We start from the raw sequence: 8530 nt of genomic DNA, 5'->3' as shown, positions 1-8530 counted from the left end.
GAATGATGTTAGAAAACAAAATTCCAACTATTTTTGATGGAGAAAATGAAGATGAAGGCAGCAGCAGCAAGTAGAGAATGAACAACAACTAGTTCCAACAACTATTCAAGAAGAAGAGCGACCTCAACGTACTAGAAAAAGACCTGCATGGATGACAGATTATGAGGTAACTGAAATTGATCAATCTGAGGATCCACTTACACATTTTGCTCTATTTTCAGATTGTGACCCTACCATTTTTGAAGCGGCTATGAAAGAATCAAAATGGCGGAAGGCAATGGATGAAGAAATTGTAGCAATTGAAAAGAATAAAACTTGGGAGTTGACTGAGCTTCTGAGAGGGCGCAAGACAATTGGTGTCAAGTGGGTGTACAAGACAAAATTAAAGGAGAGTGGTGAAGTCGACAAGTACAAGGCGCGCTTAGTAGCTAAAGGCTACAAGCAAGAGTTTGGCGTGGATTATAAAGAAGTTTTTGCCCTGTTGCAAGACATGACACCATCAGATTGGTGATTGCTTTAGCTGCTCAAAATTCATGGCCTATCTTCCAATTGGACGTGAAATCAACATTCTTTCATGGTGACCTACAGGAACAGGTATTTATTGATCAACCTCCTGGATATGTGAAGACTAGAAGTGAATATAAGTTGTATAAACTCAAAAAGACGTTATACGGGCTAAAACAAGCTCTACGAGCTTGGTATAATCGTATTGAGACCTATTTTTTGAAAGAAGATTTTAAAAAATGTCCATATGAGCATGCACTATTCATTAAAATTGGTGATGAAGGAAAAATGCTCATTGTGTGCTTATATGCGGATGATCTTATTTTCACGGGAAATGACAGTGTCATGTTTGATAAATTTAAGAAGTCCATGATGGTTGAATTCGATATGTCTGATCTTGGAATGATGCATTATTTTTTGGATATTGAAGTGGTGCAATCTACCAATGGAATTTTTATCTCTCAAAAGAAGTTTGTGCAAGAAATCTTAGACAAGTTTCAAATGAAGAACTACAATTCTGTTAGCACGCCATCAGAAGTTCCCGAAAGAAAGAAGGTTGACAGCACCTTTTAAAAGAAAATTGTGGGAAGCTTAATGTATTTGACTGCCACAAGGCCTGATATTATGCATGCCGTAAGTCTCATTAGTAGATACATGGAATGCCCAAGGAGTTGCATCTTTTAGCTGCCAAGAGGATTTTTCGATACTTGCAAGGAACCCTAGAATATGGGTTGTTTTACAATAAGGGTGGAAGTTAGCTTTGTTTGTTTTTACTGACAGTGACTATGCAAGTGATCTTGATGATAGAAAGAGTACGTCTGGCTATGTGTTCATGATGTGTTCAGCAACTGTTTCATGGAGTTCAAAGAAGCAACCGATTGTCACTTTATCAACAATCGAAGCAAAGCTTGTTGTTGCAATTGCATGTGCTTGTCAAGCCATTTGGCTAAGGAAAATTCTTGAGGAGCTGCACTTCAAACAACAAGAATCTACTCTACTTTATTGTGACAATAGTTCAACAATTAAACTTTCCAAGAATCCTGTTTTGCACGGAAGAAGCAAGCACATTGATGTTAAGTATCATTAAAGATGGAGCTATCGATCTTATTTATTGCAGAAGTGAAGATCAAGTTGTTGACATATTTACCAAACCCCTCAAATTACTTGTGTTTCAGAAGTTGAGGAAGTTACTTGGTGTCTGCACTTCGCAAGATCGTGATTAGTGGGTGTTTGGTTGTTGATATGTACTAAATTGAGTGTTTAAAAACATCAGTTTAAGAAAGGGATTGATGAAAATATCATCACGTGGGCATGTTATTATTAGGAATTTTTTATTCAATTTTCTATTGTTGCATGACTTGGCTTATAGTTATTAACCGGGTCTATAGGATGTTAGTGGTTTTTTGTACGTGTCAAGATTTGTTAGCATGATCCTTAGTTTTACCCTGTCCATAGGAGGCTCCGTGTTTACTTTTTTGTTTTACATGTTCGGATGAGTGCCTAGTTTAGTGGTAGACTGTTGAGTTGTAATGCCTATATATAGGCTACTTAGTTGATGAAATTAATGTGACCAGAGAATTCAGCATTTCCTCTCTCATCTTTTAATAGCTCTGTCCTCTATTTACACATAGATAAAAGTTAATATTTAACAATGAGGTGGAAAGTTGGGTTTTCGGTTAATTTTTGTCGTACATTGAACATCTTTTAGTGTTTTCAGATGTTTATTGATCTTCTTAAGAATCGGTTCGGTTCTGTTTTTGTTTTTGTGAAATTGGTTTCCAAATGTTTGGTTAGATGATCAGATTCTTGAGAAATCATAGCCATGTAGATTGTAGACTTGACTTTTTTTATAGGTTTCATCAAAGTGTATAATCTTCTTGGTTTCATGGATAAAAGAGAATAAAAAGAGCTGCTGGGGAAAAAATATATATAATTTTTCTTCCCTTGTTAGTCTTCTTCAATGGACACGTGCACACACACACATATTGATTTTATAATTGAAGGTATGGATTAAATGAAATCATTTTTAGAATAAGAATGTTATTATCCTTGTTAATTGTTATTGTAAGTTTGGTTATTTTGAGTGAAAGCTCTTGGTTTGCTAGGAGATTAAGATCTGATCCTCTTGACCGGAGAAAAATCCAATTGATCACTTTTTGTTTCTTGATTTTTTTTTTCTTTTTCTCTATTTGAGTTTAGGAGACTTGTGGTCCTTCATTGCAGTGCAAACTTGAATTGTTTTGTATTTTGACTTAACACATAAAGCAAGCAAATGGGTGGTGGTTGATATGAGATTGATTCCCAAATAAGCAAATGCCATTGTTCACCCAATATTTGTATAGAGTATAGATGATGTTGGTGCAGTTTTCAAAATTCAATTCACTATGTTTTCTGTATGTAATTACCTTCTATATATATTCTGCCTGGAACTAAGGTAACTTGCCTCTCTCTCTCTCTCTCTTGTCCTTTTTTGTGTCTCCCAATTGATACAAGTTGTCCCAATGGACTTTGTGATGTGAGATTCTGCAGTCCCTGATCTCTTATATATTTCCTTTTACAAGTGGATTAGTCATAGGAAGCCGGCATCAATTCTTGAAAAAAATCCAATTGAGTCATACAGGTAGTTCAGTTATTATGGTTAAGCTTCACTTTAAATCTTTCACACTTTTTTCAACTAATAGTTACGTTGATTTGAGCCAAACATAGAAGGTCATGGTTTCTTTTTGTCCATCTTTTGATGATTTTAACACCATGTCTTTTGTTCATTTCTGAAATGCCACATTAGACAAAAGTCAGAAGCATATACAAGTGACTGTTTTTATTAGATGTACAAGTATTTTTTTTATTCCTGAAATCTATATTTATTTCTCGTATTGTGCAAGTTCTGAAAAAGCTCTAGGTGCTCATTTGAACCTAGGCATTGAATGAAGAAACAAGTGACATATGGAAATACTCTTTAAACTTAGCATCAACATCCGATTTCATCAGTGATAGATTCTGAGATTGGCTAAGTGAATTGCATCTCAGCTGTGAACATTTGTCAGGCCAACAATATCCTTGACTTTGTGCAAATGAGTGGGAAGTATTTAAGTTGAAAATTCCAGATGCCTCCTTTGCAAATGAGGCACAGTTGCTGATTGGTGATTAATCGTCTTATTACAGGTAACCATAGTTTCAAAGTATTATTAGTCATTTTTTGGCAAGGGAATCGGTTCCATATCTGGTTTCTATAAATGCCTTGTAGGAGTCTGTTGACCTTATGATCTATCACCCCACAATCACCATTCAAACTCATTTCTATGATATATGAATACTTTATTTTATTTTATTTTAAACATGGCTTGCTTCTAGAATGATCTATTTTCTATGAAGATGGGGAGATTGAATACAATCCGTTCCATATAATTTTGGATGATGAAGGGGAGGTGTTTTTGGTTTGCTATGTGATTGACCCATCCTAATTCAAGAGTAAAATGACAATTCTATAAGACTAGGAAGACCGATTATGTTTTATGGAGAGAATCAAGAAACAAAATGTGCATAAATTGAGCGTGTAGCAAAGATGGGGATACACTTAGATAGATGTGTGGAGAAGCTAGGAAAGACAATTAGAAATAAACTTTCAACATCCTTTTCTTTTGATGCAATTACTGGATCTGATATTTGTATTACAGATATGTTTATAGGTGTTGAGAACTCTATTCTATATGATGTTTTCATTCTATTCTCTTGTACTGCAGTTGGCAATGACTGTTTCCTGTTTCTGTGCAAGCAATTTTGAAGTGTTTCCCGTATTAGGATACACTCTTGAAAGTTGGGTAAGCCATGCAATTTTATTTTGTTCTTTTTATGTAAGTTGGATTTTTCCCAGGATTGTGGTTTTCCATATTTAATATTAATAGTATTAGTTGACTATGGTTAAGTTCAAATTGATGTGGGTAGTAATATGAAGTGAAGCAAACTGATTCGTGATTTTATATTTTTCTTTTGTTTTGGGGTCTGGTGAACTATGGGTTCTCTGTTTTAATGTCACTAATGTGGTTGATGATTCTTATCTAATTCAATCTTTATTGTTATAGTGTCCCACTTTTGCTTCTGAGGGCATTTTAATTTTATGCCCCGTACTTGTGAAAGATCTATTAGAATTCAAACATTGGAGTTTCCTTCATTCTCTTGTCACTGAGAAAACTTGGTCTTAATGAGTGCTAATGTGTTATGAAGTGGTTTTTTATTGATAAAAGGAGTGCCTTCCCATCATTCTTTAGTATAGAAGAACATGGGCTTGGGCATTGAAGAATTTTAAGGCCTCATTGCTTGTAGTATTGGGAGCTATGATTTTCTTTCCACTGCACTTATAGCTTTTGCTGAAATGTAATTCTCTTCCAAGTAGTTTGATAAATATAAATTATTTTTTCCCAACAGCAGTCAATGGTTGTTTATAATGGCTGTTTATAATCAGCTAATTTTTTTCATGCTTGGTATCATGGTATGTAGCTACAATTTCATTATATGTGGATCCTCAGTGAATTCTATAGAATGGGGAATCGACTCTTGTTAAGTGGGGTGGTGTATAGGCAGGCCAATGTCGGCAAGGGACTCTTTGAATTCTCTGGCCACTGCTTCTCTTTCCTTTTCCAGAAAAGTCTCTGACGATTTTCTCTCTATCATCGCCTTCCAAACCTTGACGATGAGTTTACTAGTTGGCAGAGTTTTCTAATTTATTTAATTACATGGACCCAGATTTAGTTACTGCTAGTATTAAAAAATGTCAATACCATTGAATTGGAATTGCACCGTCTCATCATACATAACATGTGATCTAATTATCCCATCTATTTAATAAATCTTCTTTGTTTCTGTACTTTTAATTGTATTTTTTACTATCAAAGATAGTGTTTAAGTACCTAAACCAATATGCCAAAAGGTCTAGACCCGTTGGAATGATGTAAAATGTAAGCTCTTAATGGACGTTCGTATATCATACAAGGAGTTCCCTCTGTAATTTGTGGTTGGTTTGTGTCAGGTTGGTGGGAGCGGTTATAAGAGAGGAGTAGTGGAAGCAAAGCTGAAAGTGGCAACAGGTTTGGGAGGAATTTCTTGAGCATGGCAGCAAAATGTTCTCCCATTCCAAGAGGTGCATGCATAGAAATAAAGACATGTTAGTAGAGTTGAGCTAACAGCATTCAACTTTCACTAAAACTGGCTAGTATTTGGTCTTTTCTTCCTTTATAAGCATCCTCTTTATGATTGGCATGAGTAATCTAGATTCTTACTACTCGATGAATGACATGCAGGTGAAACCTCCGACGGATTTATTGGTTATGGCATTGTATTTGATGAGTTGGAAATGAGCTAAGAACCAATTCCATAATTCCAGATGGAGATTTCATAGAGTTGGAAGGTTTGGTCTGCTCTCTTGTAGGCATTGATTCTTTAGGATAACTAAGAAAAATAAAGGGACCATTTCAAGTGGTACATTGAAATCACATCTTGACGCTTTGATTAAATTATTGCTCTACCAGTTTTACAGTGGACATGTCAACATGTCAAGGTAATTTCTCGATATTAATTTTGTGTTTTCTGTGCTCTTTTGCTTTATTGAAGAAAATCCTTCAATGGTTCTTGATTTCTATTGGTCTATTTGTCTCTGTGCATGTGGGTGCATTTTTTTAAATAGATAAGATAAAGAAAAGAAACAGAACAAATGGGAAGGTCGAGATGGCCCTCCTAAAAAGCAAACAAAAAATAAAGCAACAACCACCACCACTAAGGCAAAGCAATGCTACAAATGACATCCCACATTTTTATGTAACTTCTTAGGAAATTGAATTACTAACGTTCTTCTGATTGTTGTATTTTAATTGTAGTAATATGTTGTGCATGATATTTGAGTGATGTATTTTAATTAATATTTTTTGCATGGTTTTATACAGGGTCCTATCAGAATATAAGCGGGGAGACGCATGTCTTGAGTTTTTGTGGAATATAAATCAACATATCCCAAAGAAATGATTTAAGGTTAATGGCAGGGGACAACCAGTTGGCGATGATCAGCTTCTACTTCACATTGTCAAGAACAACCTTCAGAAACCAATTGTTGAGCCTTTTGTTACTAATGGCAATCGTTACAACCTAGGTTGTAACCAATAACCCATAACCAACAAGCTCAACCTGTTTTACCCAATGAAACCAGTTTCAACTACTCATCATTAAGGTATTATATCCAATACACATGATTTGAGAGACATCTTTTAGAATATCATTCTGCCATACTATATATGTCCATCTTTGTTTTGTAGATCAGGATCTGGCAGACTATGATGATGACAATGATGATGAAGACCATGATATCCCATCTAGGAGTAAGTCAGAAACTTCCAACAGAGACGCAAAATGGAAATCTTCTAATAAGGAGCTTGAACTCACAAAGAAGCAAGGTTGGATAAAGCAGTGAGCGATAGCGTTGTTGCAGCCTGTTCAACATGAGGCGATGTGCCATCACCCAGTAAGGAAGCAACTACTGTGCACAATATTACTCACTACCCTGACGTGAAATGCAATTTGGATGAAGAAACCCATGGTGAGATCTTACCTGCATTGCTAAAAAGTTGTTCTGATTGTTTACCCAATAGACAGGGCACTAAACAATCAGATGGAGAGAACTGTCAACTAATGCCCCCAAATGCTAACAATTCCTCATAAATCCAGAAAAATAATTTTTTTAAATTATAAATCCAGAAAAATAAATTCAGAAGAATATTTTTTTAAATTATAAATCCAGAAAACCACTGTCTAAAACAGTCGTTTTTGCCGACGGTCCAAAATCGTCGTTTTTTCTGACATTGATCAGCATTTGCAAATTAAATGCAACTCCTTTTAAAACGACTGTCTTGGACAGTCGTTTATTGCTCATTATGACGTAGTGCCACAACACGAGATTTTACCTAAAGGCTACGTCCATGGAGGTATGAGTGTTGGAGCTCAATTTCAGTATGAAAAAAACATGGTAAATTGATACAAGAAAACACCTCTATCATTTAACTTCACATTCTTTTAGATCTCAATCTTCTCAAACCTCTCAACCTCTCCTCTTTAGGTTTTCTTTCTTTCTCTACTCTCTCCTCTAGAGAAGACTTAGACTTAGAATTACAACAAAAGAAAATAAAAACTCTTTAAGAAGCACCACATAAGTGGGCCATTTACATAAGTTGCAAGTTCAACCTAAATTACCTTGGACCTGTCAAAAACAAAACATTCTTGGACCGGACCTAATATGTTTTGAGTCATACTTCAACACATAATTCTGTCTGACCCAAGTCAATATTTTATAGAAAAAAAAAACTGATTTAGCATTAGAGTGCATATATGCAAGTATCCATTCGAGTTCCTAAGGTGCTCGAAGAAGTCTAGAAGAAACTCATAATTGTATTACACATCTCAGGGCATTAGGATGATTTTTGCCACTCCCCTACAACCAACACACCCACACACCAAATGCATATAAAGAGGTGTAATTAGCTTTTTCAAGCTTCTAAAGAACCCAATGATGATATGTATATGTATCTAAGGCAATCTATCCAACATAGTCCTAGTCCTAATGAGACTTGCAAAACCACTTCCAGCATGAGTTTTACTAGTGGATCTCAATTATAGTGGAACCACCCATTTGACATGAAGTCATGCTTGACGACTTGATAAGAATTCGTATAAACTATAAATTATAAAATAAGTACAAATTTTGTATAGAAAACATTCTTGAGTCTTAGTAAACAATACAGAAGAAGGATACATGATTGATTTACATGACTAGACATAGTAACTTAGACATACAAATACCATAAATAAAAAAGTGCAAAAATGTATCAAAAGAAAGTTTTAGCTTAGATGTCTTATTGAATGATCATCGAGCTGCCATCTCTAATTCTAGTGTGTAGTGATCCCTCAAACTTTCTTGACCAGTTACATCAACACTGTAAGAATTCGATGGTTCACCTAACAAATAAACCGTCTCCTCTTGGTTCTTTTG

The 8530-nt window shown here is 35.2% G+C and overlaps 1 long non-coding RNA gene across 6 annotated transcripts; it reads left to right on the top strand.

Annotated features, from left to right (window-relative positions):
* Positions 1-2478: 2478 nt before the first annotated feature.
* On the top strand, positions 2479-8524 carry LOC147381032 (uncharacterized). 6 transcript variants are annotated; one of them, XR_015174819.1, is made up of 6 exons: positions 2479-3666; positions 4245-4322; positions 5528-5671; positions 5799-6055; positions 6438-6718; positions 6804-8524. It is a non-coding gene; the product is annotated as an uncharacterized LOC147381032 (long non-coding RNA). The 6 variants fall into 6 exon arrangements; XR_015174817.1 differs by having other exon boundaries at positions 5528-5706; XR_015174818.1 differs by having other exon boundaries at positions 4179-4322; positions 5528-5662.
* Positions 8525-8530: the final 6 nt, after the last annotated feature.

The sequence above is a fragment of the Akebia trifoliata genome, unplaced genomic scaffold, assembly GCF_017979445.1.
Source record: "Akebia trifoliata isolate Shusen 1 unplaced genomic scaffold, ASM1797944v1 Contig00813, whole genome shotgun sequence".
Classification (NCBI taxonomy): domain Eukaryota; kingdom Viridiplantae; phylum Streptophyta; class Magnoliopsida; order Ranunculales; family Lardizabalaceae; genus Akebia; species Akebia trifoliata.
Note: the sequence above shows the minus strand (reverse complement) of the source record. Positions and strands in the feature narration are given on the sequence as shown.